This window comes from Athene noctua, chromosome Z (genome assembly GCF_965140245.1).
Source record: "Athene noctua chromosome Z, bAthNoc1.hap1.1, whole genome shotgun sequence".
Lineage (NCBI taxonomy): Eukaryota > Metazoa > Chordata > Aves > Strigiformes > Strigidae > Athene > Athene noctua.
This window is the reverse complement of record NC_134077.1, coordinates 45,399,000-45,419,096: the sequence shown is the minus strand read 5'-3', so window position 1 is coordinate 45,419,096 and position 20,097 is coordinate 45,399,000. Positions and strand designations below refer to the sequence as shown.

Below are 20,097 nucleotides of genomic sequence, written 5' to 3'. Positions count from 1 at the left end.
CAAATAAGCCAAAGTATTCATAGCCTAACCAAATAAGCCCCAGAGTCGTAAGAAGCACATGAAAGGCCTTGAATTGAAGGAGTTATAGGGGTACAAGATGATCCCACCACAAGACATCCCTGCAGGTTAGGCACTTCCCATGCTGTTCAACTACAGCTGCCTTTACAGGTCCTGACAGCTTACCTCTTCCCACACAGATAAACTGGGCTGGCCCCAGCCACCCCCACCGCTGTGGTGACATACCTTTGCCCAGAATTCACACCTGGACTTCTTGCAAGCCATCTGCAACTGAAGAGACACAGGTTAGCCACTGCCAGGTTATGTGAATATTCAAAGCGGTAAAGTCTGGTAAGCAGTTCAGTTTCCCACACTGACAGAAGAAGAAGAAATCACCACATACACTGATAGAGTCATGAGCTCTCAAAAGGTTACCAAGCATGGCTTTAATTTTCCCTTCCCCCTGCTCTACCATAATGCACACTACTTATGAAAACAGTTGTTATCACACACCCTTCCTTTTCCTAGGGCAGAAAATCAAATTAACCAGAAAACACAGCCTAGGTTCTTCAGAACTTCAGCCTGTCAGAAAGTACCCATTCAGGCTGGAGGTCGAACTTTATCTATTACCTACAAATTTCTTATATTTTTGCCTAAGTATGTATACTGTGTCATCTCTCATACCAAGTAAAAGCTTGAATCCCTATTTCTGGCTTCTAGACAGGATTTAAAGAGGAAAAAGTTTGCTAATCCATCATTTGCAATGAAAAAACCACCTACCATGGGAGGAAAATTCTCCTGCCTTTAGCCAAATCTAATCTAATCTTTCCTCACAGCTATAATATCACTCTGAGTGCTTCATTCCCTAACTTTAGCTTCACATATGGAGCACAGGGAATTACCGATACAAACCTTTGGTACAAGGCCAGTCCGAAAAAAATTACATGAATGGGTCTGATTAACACTCCTGAGTTTGCAATCAGAATCAATACAGTTCCATGAAGATATTGCCATTTTTAGCAACTACAATACCCTCCAATATGCAACAGCATTATATGATTTCTGTTTCATAAAGGCTTTGACTTTCCTCCTATTATCCCAGACTTGCTTTAGCACATATTTTATATTAGAATGCGTTCCAGGAGGCATATGGCAATAGAACTAGGTCAACCATTAACCAAATAACAGGAAGCTGCTCTGCAGAGCACACCCTTCAAAGCTTGCTTAATGAGCTAGCTCTTCAGAATGTGTCCTTCAGTAAGGTTGAAACTAACAGTTCCACAGGATTTTCTTTAAAGCCACAAGGTCACCCACGTTATATGGCTTCTTGACATGACAGATTCTGAACAGCCATGCTGAAGTGTAACATCATCTAGGTCAGATATTAAGAGATGAAGAACACTCCACAATCATGCATGGGTTACTGAACATCAGGAACCAGTTCCAATCACTTCTTCATCTTATCTGCAAGCAGAATCCATCCCATCATTAATCTACTCCCATAATTTCAGCAAAGAACACAGGAATTTGCCTTTGTAGACCTTGTGGGGAAAGATACCATCACTAGATAATTACCATTTCTCCTTCTTCCATGCTTTCCTTTCAGAGGATGGCACATTACTTCCCAGATGAGAGTCAACTCCTAACACTCATAAGATTTGTAAAAAGGACTGATTACTAAAGACTTGCAAGTCAGTGTCTTGATTAAATTCTTCATGTCCTGTTTTCCCATTGGTCTTATTGAGATACATACAGGATTTAACACGATCTGTCAAATCAGGGAGGAAAAAAATTCCATCATCATTGTTGATACCTTCATTTGTTCCATCTCAATCTTACCAATTTCTTCCACTAAATACCACATTCCATACTTTGAAGCAACCATAGGTGCCCAGGCTTGAAATGTAATTTGTTAGGACTCTGAGAAGCGTCAGGTGTCAAGGAAAAGAATCCATGAGTAACATGGATGTTAGAAAAAAATCTGATTCGTATTATACTGTTAACAAAGCAGTAGAGATGGCCTAACCAAATTGTTTCTGAATAAATAAAACACAAGCACTTGCCAGCATTTCACTTGAAAAGAAGTTTGCTTACAACAGCCACTGATACCCATCACACAACTGTTGCAATAACATGATAGTTCAACAGCCAGGTACCACAAGGTGGTATCAATTTTTCAAATTCAAAAAAGGTACCATCAAGCTATGTGACTACAGTTGAATCTTGACACTAAGCATTATATGGGTATTAATATTAGTTTTCCAATACCCTCAGAAAAATGGATACAGCCTCTTACCTCTTTATCACAGTCTTTCTTTTGGACAGTATTTCTAAAAAAAAAAAAATAATTCAAAGATCTTGAAGTCATTTACTGAAACAAAGCCAACACACACACAAAAAAATCCCCTCTACACCATTGCCAGTGGTAGACTTACACTTCTTCACAATTTCTAACATGAAATACATAAATCAAGAGCTTCCTCAGTAGTTCACATCTATCCTTGTGACATCAGAAATAAAACAAGCAAAAAAGCAAAAAAAACCCCACAATCATGTCCAACAGATATTCACCTACTAGTACCTCCATAACTGGGAACTTCTCTGTAATCTGATGTCTATGAGATGGGAACTCAAGTCCATCTTTCTGGTGCTAGACCCTCCTGGTCTACAAGATAATAATTCCAGTTCCTAATTATCAGACACAGGAAATTATGAGGCATCCATGATGACAGAGAAAACAGTCAGTGTGTGTGATCATATGTCCCTGCAGATTGCTTTGTATCTTAAGCGACAGCTCCTTGCTGAAATAGGCTAACTCAGTGGAAGAATGCCAAGCATGCTGTGGTGAGATTATCATCTTAGTAGTTATTTATAATAAACTATCTTCAGCAAGTAGCACCTTTGTCAGTATGAAAAAGTCAAGGACAATGTATTTTCTGTGTAGTATAGAGATGTTCTATGAGAAAAGGTGCAGACAAAATCTATAAGCATTATTCATTTGCATATGAAGAAACACTTCTGATGAACGTTCTCCATCATGTTCTAAAAATTGTTCACCACCTCTAGAAAAACCACAAAATTACCAGCTATTAGAACATAAAACCTTCAAGCGAAATTACATGGACAGACGTGACAAGAACAACCATACCTTAGAAAAAGTCTCTTGATTTGCCTGCATCCTTATACTTCTGATGCTGAAACAGCTACCACAACATGGGGTTATCTATGGAACCAAGAAAAAGTTCTGTCTTGAAAGATGGTGTTTGAGTTTCACATAATTATTCCATGACATGTCTTTGCAGGTGCCCTATGCACAAGTGCTAGACTCCCATAGCTCAACCAAAAAAAACCAATCTCCTGAATGGGGCCAATGGAGCAAGGAGGACTGTGTAAAGATGAAGTTACTGCAGAACAGAACAAACAGTCCTCGCACACAAGCCACATTTTATATGCATCCTCTCCTCCAATCACCAAATTGAAACTGAGAAAACATACCTGTGGGTTGATTACTCCAGTTCTTAGGAAGATACAAAGAAAGTCATAACCTTTTCAGGCTACCACAGAACAGCATCTAAGACAAGGATTCATTCAAGGGGAGCTGTAATATTTTTATTTGAAAATCCTGCTGAACAGGCAATAGAAACCATGAGAGCTCCAGTTATGAAGTTCAGCTTTGCCATGCCCATCAGGAAGCAAGCTCTGCTATTCTAGACCCTCCCAGAAAAATACCTCCAAATGTTTTGGGGGACAAAAAGCAACAACAAAAAATTCCAAACCCGTTGACCAGTCTGTGACTGAGATGACAGAATACATATCACTAGATTTTTAAATCAACAGAATGCTTAGCACGCTTATTTAGAAATTCCTGTTCTGCAGATTTTGACAGTCATGTAACAGTACTTTGGCCCTCAAAAAAATGGTCTCATGGTAATTTGTCCCTAGCTTTAACCAAATAGGACAAAAAAATTCTAACAGGACATTTGTTCTAAAAAGAAAGCAGAAAAAAATGCAATAGCTTTCTACTGTTTTCTTAGTAATTACTGAGTTTCAAAGTCCACACACTATCACTTGAAGTATTTCATACCTTTCTGCATTTAGCAGCTTCACTACAATGTTCTCAAATGGTTAGACCTTTTGAACAAACTGCCTCTGCACTAAAGCCAAAAGGATCTACAATGAAACTTCATCTGAAGCTCAGGACTTTCACATGACTGAACTCTTCTCTTTCTCCAGATCTGCTTTGCCCTTCAGCCTCCCCCCAGCCTCTTTTATAAACCATCAGACATGCTTTTGGAGTGCACTTCACTTGTTTAAAAAAACCCAAGCAGGTTCAAAAAGAGAAAGAAATTAAACCCTGCTGGGCTGAAATTTGCAGATGACAAAGCAGAAGGTAATCATTTAATACCAAGTATGAAAGCAGCACAAAAGGACAAGATGCAGAGGGAAAAATCTATTTAGGCTTCCTGCACTGGCATGAAATGGCTGCTTTCCTTCTTACTGCCAGCTCCCATGCTTCATGTTGACATTACACATCCTGCACTGTAGATCCACCCCCATGCTGATGCTTGCCCAACAGAATTATCTCCTGCGTCACAGCAGTGGTAACAGAACTGCTGGCTCTGCAGATCTGAAAGCACCATTTCAATGCTTAATACATGCAGCAACTGGACACACTACCAGATATTCTAGGTTGGTTTGTAGCACTCTCATCACTGCATTACTTGGCCTAACCTTCTGTTAACCATATGGTCTGTTCTCCCCTTGGGACCAAACCATTAAACTTTGTTTTATTATTTTCTACCAAAATGTAGGGACAGTTTACAGCACTTGTGTCTGGTTTATCTCCAGCAGGGTTGCTAAAATGAAAATGACCTAAAAATAACTAGAAATGCTGCTTCACACCAACAGAGAACAAGATCTTTTGGAGTAAATATTTAAATGATCTGCCAGATGAACTACCATAGCAGTATGAACCACATGGATAGCAACTTGTGTGATGCACACATATGCAAAGGTATGCACTCCTGTCATTATAAAAGGGCCTAGGCTGCACTTTCCCTGATCCAAAACACCTGTCTTGAACAGGCAATTACCATGCTAGATCTATTCAAACAATCTCTTAATCAAAAGAAAAACCCTGTGAAAAACCATAGCTTTCAAAAACACCACAGTTAGTGATGGGACTCCAGAATGCATGAACCTCATCTCCAGGAAGCACAGCAACATGGATGTTCTCACTAGAACATCCACAAACATATCAAATTGTATTTCAGAGACATGCCAGCATTCACTGAAGTCAAAGTTGCGTAAGTATAACATACATGCTCCCCTTGTCAAAATATAAAGAGAATGAAAGAAAAAGAGCACATGAAAGAAAGTGAAAGAATTACCGAATGCATAAGCTCCCGTTGGCTGTTGCAGATCAGCTACAACCATGCCCAAACATGCAACCACAAATGAACATCTCATGTATGTAGGTGGTAGTTGTTGAAAGCTGAGGGCACATTCTATTCAAGATGTAATTTCCAAACGCCTCCCTGAAAACTCCACAAGAATTAGTCCACACAGCTAAGGATTTGATCTTCAAATGTTTACTCACATGAGTAGCTGCAGTGAAATTCAAAATCAGATCACAGCTGACTATTCACATGAATAAGCTTTTACAGTATAAGGGCTTTAGCCCCCATCTTCTATTACCTGCCAAATGTACTACAGTAACAAGAAAATGCAATGGTAGCTGAGGTCTGACCTATTAAAAAGTCTTTGTTCCTAACAGTGGCAGTGAAGATTTATTAAATAAATAAATAAAATGTACATGCCTGCACACAAAACAAAATCCCAGGAATGTAAGAAGAATCCTGTTGAAGTTGCAGTTTTACTGCCTTCCAAAGAAAATAGGAAGCCAATCCACATAAAATCTAACCATAATAAATCATTAAAATTTGTTCTTCATGGCTACCACTACAGTGCAGTGTTTCCAAAGCAAGGCTGGATTCACCGTTCAGATTGCTGCACGTATGCATTTGTCTGAGGCAGTCTTCTCAATCTAAAGCTCCAAATCTCTGCAGGCTGGGGTGTCAAATATGTTTAAATAGGACAGCACTGCTATTATCCAGCTTCCCACATGTGACATTTCTCATGGAGAAGGAGTTCATAAACCACCTTCTTCAGAACTCTTGGGCAACTAGAACACTCTTTAGGTCACCCATTACTAAAATTCTTAGACACGAATAACCCTCCAATGTGGATGTCAACAGATCAGCAGGCATTGCTTTCAACTCATAAGCAGACTGCATATTTCACCTGTAAAGAGGATTAGAAGTCTTCAGCACATCAAGGAAACAAGCATGAGAACAGACTGTGTGGCATTTTAGCTCCATCTATCTTTAAAATTTCCACAAAGAGCAGAATTTTTTTTATGGCCCATTTAAATTACTAACTCATCATCGTATGACTTGCCTCCACTGCCATGACATACAAAAACTTTAGTGTATGGTGACAGGCCCCCCAGAAAGTCATTCCACAACCTGAAACATCATCTACCCTTCAAACACACTAAAAATAGATTCCTCACCCCCTTGAAGTCTCAGCAGCCCATCTGATATTACAGTACAGTATTAACAAACCTATGTAGACACGAATTCTTAAAATAAGTATCTTCAGAGATAAGAACAAAATATCAGCAAGCAAACTATATTCCTGCACACCACTGAGGTAACATAGGTGAACCTGTGGAAGTACTGAAGAACCATGGAGGGCAACAAGCATTTCATGTTCATTTTGCAAGAGCACACCACATGCAACCTTTGGTCAACCTGTCTGACATCTTGCCAAGAAACTTCTGACTCAAGGCTTTTGGTCTGGAAGACTTTTTCTGAGTGCAACCTCAGCAGTTTTTAATGTGGTTCCTTAGGAGAACAACACTTAAAATCTTGAATTCTTTCATAGTGGAAGGAGAGCAGCACACTTGTAGAGAGCATGGAATGGAAAATTCATTGTAGTATCTTATCACCTCTGTAATCTGATCATTTAAAAATAATTCGGGTTTACTCATTTATTCATGCAGCTGGGAGACCCAAACACATGGACTCACTCTTTCAACAGCTTCAGTGAGTAACAGAGTCATGCCCTTGGAGCCAGGGATTTCAGAAGGTCTCACATATGCACAGATAACCTGGCAGAAGAAATCTGCATGCTCTTGAGAAACAGCAGCTTCTTCTCAACCTACCAGGGTGGAAACACACCAGGAGCCAGCACCAGGGAAGGGTTAAATACAGAAATCCTGAAAGCCCTAAACTGAGAGCCATCAAGTATGCCAATTCACAACATGGCCTTCAGTCATATTTACCTCCAGAAGGCTTGATAAAGTCTTCCTCTCCCCAGGTCCTGCTGCTAACACACACTGGGCTGTTTTACACCATATGCTTGATCACAGACAAGAGAACTTGACCTCTATATGACCTGACATAGCTGAAAGCTGATATGCTTTCTCCCCACTGCCCTCCCCCCAACAAAGATAAAAAGGTCATTTAGACCAAAAGGAACCAGTCCACACTGACTTCAAGTTACGTGAGTTCAACTGTTGGGATGCACTCCTGGCCAGGAACCCAAGCCCTTTCTTGCAAGGCTACAAGCCACAGCCATATGAGAGGGCAGGAACAATTCAGCAGTCAAGAGCTAATTAACCAGGCTGAGAGCTGTCTGGCTGCTCTCAATTTTCAATCAGACATTTATTAACATTTTTGCACTTGTCCAGTTATTTAGCTGAGCATGATAGAAGCACAGTTTCAGAGCCCACCAGTGCTGGAGGTCCTTATATCCTGCAGCCAGAGCCATCCAGATGTAGACAAGGGAAAAACTTAAATGCAAGATAAGAGCTTCCAAACAAATAAGAAGTCATTCCAAATTTGTTCATACTGAAATTTCTTACTTTTCTGACAGTACCACTTGTCACACCACACAGAAGTAAACAACATGACTCCTTATGGCCATTGCCTTCCAAACTTTGCTGCCTTACCAACTAAACTAAGTAGACACTGTAATATATATGTAGTTAGTCTCTTCTTACATACTCACCACAAGCAGTGACACAGCTGAGAACACATGATCAGTCAGAATTACAGCAGTGACATAGAAACAGAGGCAAGTAACTCTAGTTCCCATCTCTAAGTGCTTGCAAACAGCAGAGCAGGTCTGCTCCAGTCTCACACCCTAGAACCACTTCCAAAAGGAGATTTTTCTTTTCCTACCCTACATATTGGTTTGTTTCAGTACATACAGCAGCAGAATCCAGCACCCAGGTCTTAATTTCCAATGTCCCTTTTAAATCCTAATTACACCTATTTTCCTGGGTAGAAGGATGGATGACTGAAGGAATTAAATAAGATTTCAAGAACTGGACATTAATTCTTTGGTGTCCTTAGTGTTTGGTCAGAGAGGCCTAAAACCACATTATAAAGAGACACATACCCACAAATCTAGCTGAGTCTGAGTGACACTAAAGAACCCAAGTTTGAGTTAAAATAAATAAACATTCAGGGGCTTCTCTAAGTTCTCTCCAAAAGCAGTTTGTTCATCTAGAGATGAACACTCAGGCCTGATTCATTGCATCCACCTCAAGATCAGCACTCCTCCAAGCTGTCTCACAAATTTAGCCTAGACTGGAGTGTCCACTTCACTGGAGAGGGAGGAAAAAACAAAAAAAAACAAAAAAAAAACAACAAAAAAAAAAAAGGTAAAGGAAAGAAGTAAAAAGTTGTTAAACAACCACCACCAACGTAAGCCACCTTCACCAATCCCTCTAGAACTTCTGACCTGGAATCTAATTGAGCTGTCAATTTAAGATCAACAAGAGCGAGGCAGAAAGGAAAAAAATCACTTTTCAACATCATCAGAATTCTGGCATTTGGACCACAGAAAGGCCTTTATCAATGATCCCTTTTCCCAGCTAGACGTTAAATTAAAGTCTTCAGCTTGTCAAAGTCATTAAAAGGTAAATGCACCACTCTGCATGTCACACTCATGCTGGATAAAAATCTTCCAGCACATGTAGTCTTCCCTTAGCTTCCCTGTTTATGTCATATATATAAAAGGAGAAAACTCAAAATATGGGCTGCTGCAGCACAGGTTCTGTGTGTCACATTCCTTCATTCTGTTCTTTTCTTTGCCAGCAATGTCTAGGGACAACGTGTGGGAGGAATGTGTTTGCCTGGCTGCTGTGATAAGTAGCTATTGTATTTTGAATCCATTTGCACAACAACAGCCCAATCCAGTATAACCCAACTTCTTCCCAAAAGGAATATCCTGTGATTCCTTCTTTCCACAACCACTGATACCACCCTGAAGCTGCACTATTTGAACCTTAAGAGCTGCAAGCGGGAAGGAAGAGTTTGCTCATTTGGGCAGTGCAAAGAAGCCCCTATTGTCCTACAAGGCCACGGAAACAGTGACCGCATGTACATCAGAAGATTCCATTTTTAGCATCTTTCAAAACAAAGTCTTCTCTTTCACATATCATGAGCACACTGAATCCTCAGTCTTCCTATATCATTCTCTGCAATGTCTGCTTTGTTTTGTCTTGAAAAATCATTCTCCTGCCTCCCTACCCCACGCAATTGCTCTATTAGCAGCAAGTTTCCACTACACATAATTATGGCATGCCTTAGCCTACTTTTCTGTTTGCTGAATAGCTCTGCCTATTTTCCACTTGTGCTGATGCTACCATTTACTTTTCCTGACACTCCAGTCCTTGTATCCTTTGAAGGCCTGACTTCCTCCACCACAACAGCAGCTGGGGTTCTCAGGCCCCTTCCCAGAGCTTTTTAATAGCAACAGTAATGCCATAACTGAACATCTCACTTCTTCAGGTCAGCACAGAGCCTGTACCTGTAACAAATGCTGCAACACACCGTCCAGTGGTGCTGACCACCCACTTAGATAATGTTACTCAAGTTATTAAATACATATTCCCAGCATTGAAAGGATAAGGAAGAACACAGGCACACAATGCAAGCACTTAGCTGCTTCTTCCAAAGGCATTAAATAACTCCCCGAGTTTTTCATAATCCCAATTAATTGTTTTATCTTCCACCATGAAGTAACAAGTGACATACTTCAACAAGCGAGTTCTTAATTTAACCAGTTCAAAAATAACAGAAGTAGTCCACCGAATCAAGTGTTTTCTCAGAATTATTTGTCCTCAACACACTGGCCTTGTAATGATTGCTACCCCGATAAACTCTCAGTAAGTCCTTCCTAATCACTCATGACATTGATGCTGTTGTGCCTACAGCTCTTTATGCTGACATTATTAAACATGCATTCTGAAAGAGGCTGTATTTTACTCCACTCCAGAACAATGACTGCACATCCTGAGATGTCTCATTTCCATCTTCTTTAACTTAGCAAATAAACTGATGGGGTTTTTTGAGGGAGCAGACCACCTTCTAACTAAAGGCACTTTTAGCCCAAGCCAAAAACCTGTTGTAAATCCCCTAGACAGCAGCTGTGAAGATCCATAATTTTATCACAAAGACTAGTCAAAAACTAAGACACTTTTAGATCAAGGGGAAATAAAAGGCATAACACTGTTGATAGGTCTGGGACTAACGTTTCGATCACCATTGTGTCTCAAAAATTACTACAAAGCAATCACAACCAATGATGAGGAAAGGCTCTTTCCAAACACTGCTTAAAGAAAAGTTCCTTCAAGTAGTGATTAGGCAAGGATATTTTGAGTTACTGCAATAACACATGCTGTCTTAAGCTGAACAAAGCAACTGTACCAAGATCTTCAACTCCTGAAGTGCTCAAGAGAACACAGAAAAAAATTAAAATTGTACATGAGACAGTGTGCTTCTAATATGACACCAGAAATAATGACTTCCCTTTCCCCATCTCAAAACCTCTCTTTCAAACCCTTTCAGAGTTGTGTTTGTACTGCAACATCTGACACAGCCTCATAAAACTCTAGAAATGAGGGGCAGACTTTAGATCGTTGGTATTGTTTTTACAGTCAGAAGAACAAAATGGAACAAAACCCAAAACAGTCTCACGTGACTTTTTATTTACCTATGTGTTCAACTTCCCAAACACAAGCTGAAAGCCAAAGAATACTCCCAAAACTCAGGACACAAATGAAGAGATCATTCTATTAAATCTAGTCCCTTCATTTGGAAACTTCTACTAAAGCCTTTATCATAAGTTGAGCTATCTCCCTTCCTCCCCCCTTCTTTCAGCACTGGCATAAAAACCATGCTATTTTAACTTCTTTCCTGTTCTCCCAGTTCTTCTGGAACATTTTATTTTCAACAGTCAACTCATTTGGAGAAGTGCCATGCTGAAGTTCAACCGTTTACAATGTTAACTGTGTCTCTGCCAGCAGCTGAAGACTTGCATCACACCACCTTCTCCAGCACCTCTTGATTAAACTATTTGAGTTCCTCTTTCTGAGAGGTTAGCAGATTAGTTTAAGCAGCCTTCATTCTCATCATAGGCCTTTTTTTTTCCTTCAAAATTACTCTCACTCTCTGAAGAGTAAGGTGGTATTTCTCACCCCCTCCCTCAATTAACACTTCACAGACCTCCTGCTCAACTCCTATGGGCCCATATCATATTTTAACACTACCTGAAAGATTTCCGTTAAACACTTTTGGACAGATTGCTTGATTATTTAGTTCTCTAGAACAAAGCAACTGCTTGAAAAACAAGCAAGCATTTAGACTCATGAAGTTCAACACTTTCACGGAAGCCAGCAATTAGAAGTTCATATTTGATCACATGTTGATCAAGTATGCAAGTTAAGCAAATCATACAGTTCTGGCACTAGCAGCAGATTGTTTTCATCTAGAACAAGTTTACAAAATAGATCATTTAATTTCAAAATAGAGAAATATCTGTGAAGAGAGTATTTACATTATTTTTCTACTACAATAGATTGGAAATATAACAAAGGAAATGAAATACATGAAAGGACACAAGGCTTTCATAGACCTTTCCTGATCTGTCAAAACAGGATCTCCTTCCTCTAACAGTATGCTTCTTCAAACTACTCTTTTCAGTATTTCACTGGGGGATTTCGGATACTACAGGTTTTGTCCCTAAGTTTACGTTTGCACAGTGATAGCTTCATGACAGAGCAATGTTAATTAATGACCACTAAACAGCTATTCACGAGTTTCACACTTTTAAGTCCTTTTTCCACAGTTTCTCAGTAAAAGCAGTGTTCGTTGCTCAATTTAAGAAATTATCCACCACACCACGCAGAAAAGTGTTACAGTGAAGTGGCTCGATCTCAGCTTATATTGTAACTCTCTACACATGTTGTTTGGAACGATAGGAAAACTCAATAGGAGAACTTTTACACTTGTTTCTGGGGATTCCAAATTTCAAGAGACATCTTTGAGCTTTTCTGAGGTAACCTTCTTCAAACTGCAACTTGTACTATTATAAGACTTCAGTTCTTCCCATTTCCTTTTTAAGGCTAAAATTAAACTTGTCCATTCCTTGGGGCCCAGAGTAACATCTGCCAAATGTCCAAACAGCTATGTCGAACACAGTTCTTCTCCAATACTTATCTACTTATGAACTCATCAACTCTCTTTTCAATCACTCATGTGTTCATAGAAGTCAATCCTCCTTTAAGTCAAAGTTCATAACACTAAAGAATTTATTATGAACTTGGAATGATAATCTTTTTTTTTCCACTTCTACTTGCAGTTGTTCTACTTCCATTTCCAGCACCTGATTATGTACTCATATCCTTCACAGTCTGAGTATACACAATGTATTTATAGTTCTTCTCTTGTAAAAAAATAATTTTTAAAAATTATGGAAATTCTAAACATGATGTTTTGAATTTCTCAACAATGTAACCCATTATAAACCTAGTGAAAATGTATAAGGAAATGAAATCATTGTTTAAACATTTTTAAAGCAGTGGTCCATAGGCTATGTTTAATGGGCTTGAGAAAAGTGATTAAGAATAGCAAGTTTGTATACTGAAGAATAAGCTATGAATGCAGTTTCTGTTAGAGCTTGCACCATGACAAAGTTCTGGGTGCCCACAAACCAAAAGCAATTGAAAGCCATTGTCGGAATGAAGAAATTTGTGCCTGATTATGAGAAACATTCAGGTCATCAACATCTCATGAATTAAGATTAATTATCTTTCTAGAGCCCATTTTAAAGCTGTTTTGGTTTTTTTTTACACTAGTTTTGGGTTGTTGTTAAAAAGAAAGAAGTCTCTCTGCTAGTATTTTAACAGCAAGGTGAACTTCAACCTGTCTGGGCAGAACTACAAGAAGAAACATCATTAACAAGAACATCATTCTCTAAAGGGTTTTCAGTCTCAGAGTGAAGAAACCCCTCACAGAAGTAACATCACTCTCAACTCAAACTATTGCAATGACATTTGGTTTTCTACAGTATCTGTCACCACAGGAGAGGGGTTAAGAGGCCCTCCCATAAACATCCTCAGCTTAAATCTCAAACTCGTTCTTGGATTGCACATGCCATGTTCAAAAGCAGTGTATCTGTAGGGTACATTGTGGTGCAAGCACTGAGTTGTCCTCTCAAGAAGTAAGAGGACATTCACAATTCTGAACTATGAAATACAAATGGATACCTAAGAAGACTGCACACAGTCTTCTTGTATATGGGACAGATATTTAGGATCCGACACAAACAAGCAAAGGTCAGTGAGGACTTTTTCAGTTTCTTCAGTGGCTGCTGATTTAGACCTGTGCAGGGATTGCAAAGTGCATGAAAAGAACATCATCTCAGGGAAAAAAAAAAAAAAAAAAAAAAAACCAAACAAACAACAAACAAACAAACAAAACAAAACAACAACAAAAAAAACAAACCCAAAACCCAAACCAAAACAGTTAACCTCCTTCTTCACTTTGTCAAAATGTAGGTTTTTTTTTTTTACTTTGTCAAGATACCTGAAACGGTATGTTCCATGGCCCACTCTTGAAAGATGGAGACAACCACAGTAACTCAGTAATTCTGGTGACGTATCAACATTCAGAACTAAAGAAATGCACAGCTGATAATGCAATATCCTTCCCAAGTATATTAGTTTACATACTAAACTATTTCTTCCATAGCAAAAATAAGGGCAGATTTTAACCTTGCAGCAGCTGGATCTTAAGTTCATTGCTAGTCATTGCAATCTTCAGATCTTTCTATTCTTTTTGCACATCTGGGAGCATGTTCTGATTCAGTTTTGTTGGTCCCCTTATCGTGTCACTTACACCTCTCATATGTAACACATTCCTTCTTAAACCCTTCAGAGCAACCTAAGCATGAACATTACTGATACCCTTCTATGGAGCTGTGCCTTCAAGCTCAGTAGCACTGCACTCTGGTATCCCCCTCATGCATTTGAGCATGTAGTTTGAATTTTTTGAGGAACTGAGTCTACTATTCAACAGATGTGCAAATTCAGGTTGGTGGGAAAAGAGAGAGGCCTGGTTTGAGACTACTCAAAATTATTCCAGATTAAAAGATGGGTTAAAAAAAAGCAGACAAACTCCTGTTCAAATGCTATCACACTTTAAAGATCTTAGGTTTCCATAATGACATTAAAATCATAACAAGAATGTTGCTGTAAATTTTCAGAAAAGAATATTTTAATACACCAAAAAGACAGCTGTGAAAACTGTTTTGTTTTTTCCAAGAGAAATTATGTATGTTATGATGCTCCGAGGAACCTACTAAAAGCTTGCCAGTATCATTTTAATGCAACCTAATGCGTGGGGAGAAATATTCCATCTCTAATTTAAACTACATCCAAAAGAAGGAATGCTCTTGAAAATCAGATGTTAAAAATCCCCAAAAATGAGGCATCATCATCACCACCTAAAAAAAAAGTGACATTTCATGACGTTCTCTGGAAGAACCTGAGCAGCCTCAAGCTGCATGCACTTACCTCCAAATGCTTTCAGAAACCTATAAATATATGCATTTATACACTATTTCTTCGGCCAACTGATCAACCTCCTAAATTCTGTGGTCTTTAACCAAAGAAAAATATCTAGAAAGGTGACCTCCGCATGAAAGCATAAGAGCAAAAAGCCTGAGGATGTGTTTCTCTGTGTGAAGGAGAATCTGATCAATTTCCTCCAATCCTCATTTCCTGATAGCATGAAGTCAGAGAGAAGACCCATCACAATGATGTACATTGAAAAAACTGAAGAAACCTTAGGGGAAAAAATCATGATTAAGCCAGCTACTGCCAGCAAAGCTTCCAAACATGGAGAGACATCCACGATGTTAGGAGCACTTCCATCTCAGCTTTGTCTACTCTCTCTCTCCTCCATTTTCTGGTGGAGCTAGAGAACATGACATGGCTTACCTGACTCAGATCACAGCTCTCTGCCAAACTAGTCACTTCCTCTTAAGACATGCAAGCAGCTTCATGAGACAAACGGACCCCCACAGACACAGACACACAAAAGCAGCAGCAGAAGGCACTGAAACTTGAAGGTCTTTCTGCTTCCAAACACCAGAAAAACGAATGAAACTTTTCCTTTTTCTCCCCCAAAAGAAGGAGATGAGGGGGGGAGAAATCCTATCAGATCACAACTACATGAAGCTCCAGGAGGATCTGTGTGGAGAATAGAAACCACAATACTAAGAGGAGGGGGGGAGGGGGGGGGAGAAGGTTACTCCAGAAGACATAAAGAGTCTGTAGACTCTGTGTGTGCATGTGTGCGAGAGCGAGGAGAAGCTTTGTGTTGTGGAGCCTGGACTGGAACCAAAGCAGACAGCTTGCAAATGGAGGACAGGGAGATAAAGGGAAAGAGGGGGAGAGATAGGGAGAAAGCTGCGCCGGGTGGTTGAGAAAGGGGCAGGAAAGAAAGCGCTTTCTCCCTCGCCTGGTTTAAAGGTAGGGACATCGGGGAACTGAGCAAGAAGAAGTGGGCTTCTTCCCCTTCCTTTCTTCCCTTCTTGCTCTCTTTCGCTCAAAGGAGAGCACAGGCGTGTGTAATGGCTTCTGCTCTCCAGCTGAACGCTGTCCTCCTCCAAGCAATCTCCTGCGGGCACCACCAGCCCCCCAGCCCCGACGCCGCCGGGGACCCCCCACATCCCAACTCCAGGAGAGCCGCGGTGGGGGCACCACCGCCGGGGTGAGGGACCTGCCTCACCAGCGGCGAGGAGGAGGGCAGCGAGAGGAGACGAGGAGAAAGAGGAGAGGAAGAGAGGTAGAGAGAAAGAGAGAGAAAGAGGAAAGAAGAAGGAAAGAAGGAAGGAAAAGAAAGAAAGAAAGAAAGAAAGAAAGAAAGAAAGAAAGAAAGAAAGAAAGAAAGAAAGAAAGAAAGAAAGAAAGAAAGAAAGAAAGAAAGAAAGAAAGAAAGAAAGAAAGAAAGAAAAGAGAAAGAAGAAAGAGAAAGAGAAAAGAAAGGAAGGAAGGAAGGAAGGAAGGAAGAAAGAGGTCACCCGATTGCTTGGGTCGTGCCAGCACGGAGCTTTTCTCTCCTCCGTGTCTCTCCCGTCTCTGATCCAAGTCCACACGCACAGCACCATCCAGACCATGCACACACACACACACACACACACACACCCCACACACACACACATATACATATAATCTCTCGGGCACCCCCCACCCCGAAAGCTCGGCTGATATCTCACTTATCTCTCCATATCCCCCCCCTTAATGCAACAACAAAAAATTAATTAACCGCCTTCCTCCTCCTCCCACCACCACCACCACCACCAGCACCTCCTCCTCTTCTCCTCCTCCATGCAAGAGACTTCTCGCTCAAACAAAACACCCCGCTCTCGCTCCCCGCTCTTCTTTTTTTTTTTTTTTTCTTCCTTTCTTTCTTCCTCCTTCCTCCGTTGACCGAATGAATGGATTTCAGAGGAGGGTGGTGGAAAGAAAGAAAGACAGAAAAGACCAAGCCAAATATGTGTGTGTATATACACACACACACGAGAGATGATCTCTCCAATGCCAAACCGGAGATGGGTTTTAATTGCAAGAACTTACAGGAGCGTCCCAGCACTGCTGCTCTTGCTGCTGCCTCCTCTCCTCTTCCTCTCTGCCTAGCTCTTCTTCTTGTTATTGTTGTGGAAGTTGTTTTGTGAGTCTCATGTGCTCCTTGCCAGGTCTCAGCAATGGAGGATCGCCATCTTTCCCTGCTTTTCCCCCCCTCTCTCTCCCTCTCCCTCTCTCTCTCTCCTTCACTGGTTTGCTGCAGCTGCAGATGACCTGAGATATCCGTCTCTCTCTCTCTCTCTCACTCACCCTCTGTGTCTCTCTCTGAATAATGAGCAACCAGAGGGAGAGAGAGAAAGAAGACAATCTCCTCTCCTACCACACAAAACGCAAGAGCACCAGGGGGTGCAAGAATCCTTTCTAACAACAACAACAACGTGTAAGGGAAGAGGAGGAAAAAGAGAAAGAAAAGAGAAGAAAAGAGAGGAGGAAAAGGCAAGAAGAAAGAGAGGGAGGGAGGTGGAAGAGGAGGGGGGTGAAAGCAAGAAAACGAGAGAGATCCAGGAGGCAGACAGATGGAGGAGATGATGGTAGTGATAGAGGAGGAGGTGTTGAAGATGAAGGAGATTAAGAGGAGGAAGGTGGTAACAAAAAGTAAGGTTTGGGACACTGAATCACTCACTGGCCAGGGAGGAGGAGAAGAAGGGGGAAAGATCTGAAGAGCTTCCCCTTCCAAGCTGTTGCCTTCACAAAGCTTCCTGTGCAGGAGCGCTCAGCAGCTCCTGCTATGCTCGGGGAGCCGCTCGGATGGAGCGCTCTGCTAGGTCATAGCTCTCTTCCAGCCATGGCAAAAACCGGTTTCTGCATGCAGATCTGCCCCTGAGGTGATCCCTCAGACACATCCATCTAGAGGCTAATCTTCCCTGAGCAGGGTAAAGAACATAAATGGAGCTGGAGGTTGCAAAGTATAAAACCAGATCTACCACGTGGTTGTTTTTTAATCCCCCTTCCAGCTCGCATTTGATGTGGAGAAAGGACACTCGAATTGTCCATTTCTGGCACGTATTTTGAAGTCTACTCCCGGAAATAAAGACAGTCATCTCCAGGTTTTTTATTTCTCACAAGCATTTAGGAGAAAAGAGAGCTTGTACTACCGAGCACCAAAATCACTTCCTACATTGGTGAAATGTTTTTGGCTGCAAAATAAAATAAATAATTAACTTTTATGCCTTCCAACACCTAGTTGTCTGCTCCTTTGTGACTGATTATTTAAACCGTGGAAACTAACGATCAAGGCTGACAAAGAAAGGTATCTTGGTGATGAAGGCAAGCAGGCAAAGACAAAGCGGCTGTAGCCTGCATTTTTATTTAGTCTCGTTTCTGTTAAGCATTGTGCTGAGCGACTTCTTTTGCTCAACACCCCCCTCCCCCTCCCCCTTCAATCTTCCTACAGCACCAGGTCAGATTCTTTCTAGGGTTATGTCTAGCACTGGAGGGGGGCTGAGGGGGGATTAGGGGTTACGTGCAGACTCAGAAAATCGATACACGGGAGTGAGGCAAAATCAATTTGAGCACAAGGGCATGACTGGTATTGGAACATCACCGGGGTTTCTCCAGCCCTCCAGCACTGCAGTTTGCATGGGTGGAAGAGAGACTAGAACCACAAAACTCCGGTTCGGGTGAAGGGGAAGATCCCTCCCCTGCTCCGAGGAAGTTTTATGCGAGTGGTGAAGCTGAGATGATCTTCTTAAAAGAGTCCAGATTTTACTGGCTCTGGGAGAGGTCAGGCATGTTAGAACTTCATTGTCTGAACTCTCCCAGCTCAGCTGAAGACCAAAGGCAGAAATGCTAACAATAGTAATAAAATAACAAAAATCGCTCGCCCAGGTACTAGTCAAATATTAAACGCCTGCACTCTCCGATCTTCCCATCCACAAGACTGCAGTGAGTACAAAGCACACAGGCAGGATCTCTCCCATTAAATCTTCTCTTTCTTTGAGCTATGCAAGTTAATCACTAAACAGGAGAAAGATCTTCTCCCTCCTCCTCTCCCCTCTTTCCGCTCCCCCCCTTCTTGCCCCAAACAAGTGCTGTGAGAAATAGGAAGAAGAATATCTGGGCAGAAGAAGCACTGTTGGATTGAGAGAATCCTTCTTAAGGAAGAGGAGAAAAAACATCAAAACTGGGGATTCCTACTAAGACTACTGGTTTTATGCAGACAAATGAAGCAGACACCTCCTAAGAAGCTGATAAAAGAACATTAAGGAAAAGGGAGGGACTGTCTTTACGGCTGCCAGAATGTGCATGTGTTCTGCCTGCAATTTTCTATAAATCATCCTCTTCGCAGGAAGAGAGTGCCTGGGCTTTGCAATCTTTGACGTACCATCAACACCGAGGCAGATAATTTACCTCTTTGTCTCTCAGCATTATATTTTAAATTTAAAAAAAAAAAAAAAAAGTAAAATAGAGCAACATCACAACCAACAAATCCCAGAACACCTGACTTCTGACTAGCCACCCTCCAGGGAAACAACAATCCCATTTAAAAATGAAGGCTCTTGGGAGGAGTGGGTATCAAACCTCGGGGGAAAGGGGGGGGGGGGGGGGGGAGTGTAAGAAAAAAGAAAGAAATTGTGTTTTCATGGAGGTAGGCTGAAAATGTTTTCCTGCCCTATTCCCCCCATCCTTTGGCGGGGGTTGTCCCTTCTGCGTCCCGTGGGGGACCCCGGTCCTCCGGCGAGGAGCACGGCTGTCCGGGCACCCACTCGGGGTCCCGGGGAGGAGGTCGGGGCCTCCAGAGCAACCCCGGCGCTGGAGGGCAGTGCCGGGGGGCGCGGGGCAGGAGACTTCTCCCTAGGGGTCGGGTGGTCCATAACTTCCTCCTGCAGGCTTTCAGCCATCCCCACCGTGCTCCGGACGCCTCCGGGGAAAGCCAATAGCGAGGTGGACACTCGGCTGGGAGAGCCCCACCGAGAAGCAATCACCAGGGGGGAGCCCTCCTGGAGCCCCCCGTCTGGTTGCGCTGAGGAACAGGCGCTTCTGGCTTCCGAGTCCAGTGTGGCGAGGAGGACAAGTCCTGGAGGTGCAGGACCTTCCACGGGTGGTGGGCGCAAGGGAGAGGGCTTTAGCTCCGGGCAGCCCCCCCCCAGCTC

General features: G+C 41.7%; 1 protein-coding gene across 6 annotated transcripts in view; it reads right to left on the bottom strand.

The window, feature by feature from the left end:
* ZNF462 (zinc finger protein 462) overlaps nt 1-17,842 on the bottom strand; it is a 93,828-nt gene extending 75,986 nt beyond the window's left edge. For 2 of the 6 annotated variants that reach the window (XM_074932234.1, XM_074932236.1), the window contains exon 1: nt 16,997-17,291. The gene's annotated coding sequence lies outside the window, so the exon portion shown is untranslated. Of the gene's footprint in view, nt 1-16,440; nt 16,578-16,996; nt 17,293-17,627 lie in introns of those variants that run through there. The other 4 variants (XM_074932231.1, XM_074932230.1, XM_074932235.1 and 1 more) reach the window with 4 other exon arrangements.
* Between the last annotated feature and the right edge of the window lie 2,255 nt (nt 17,843-20,097).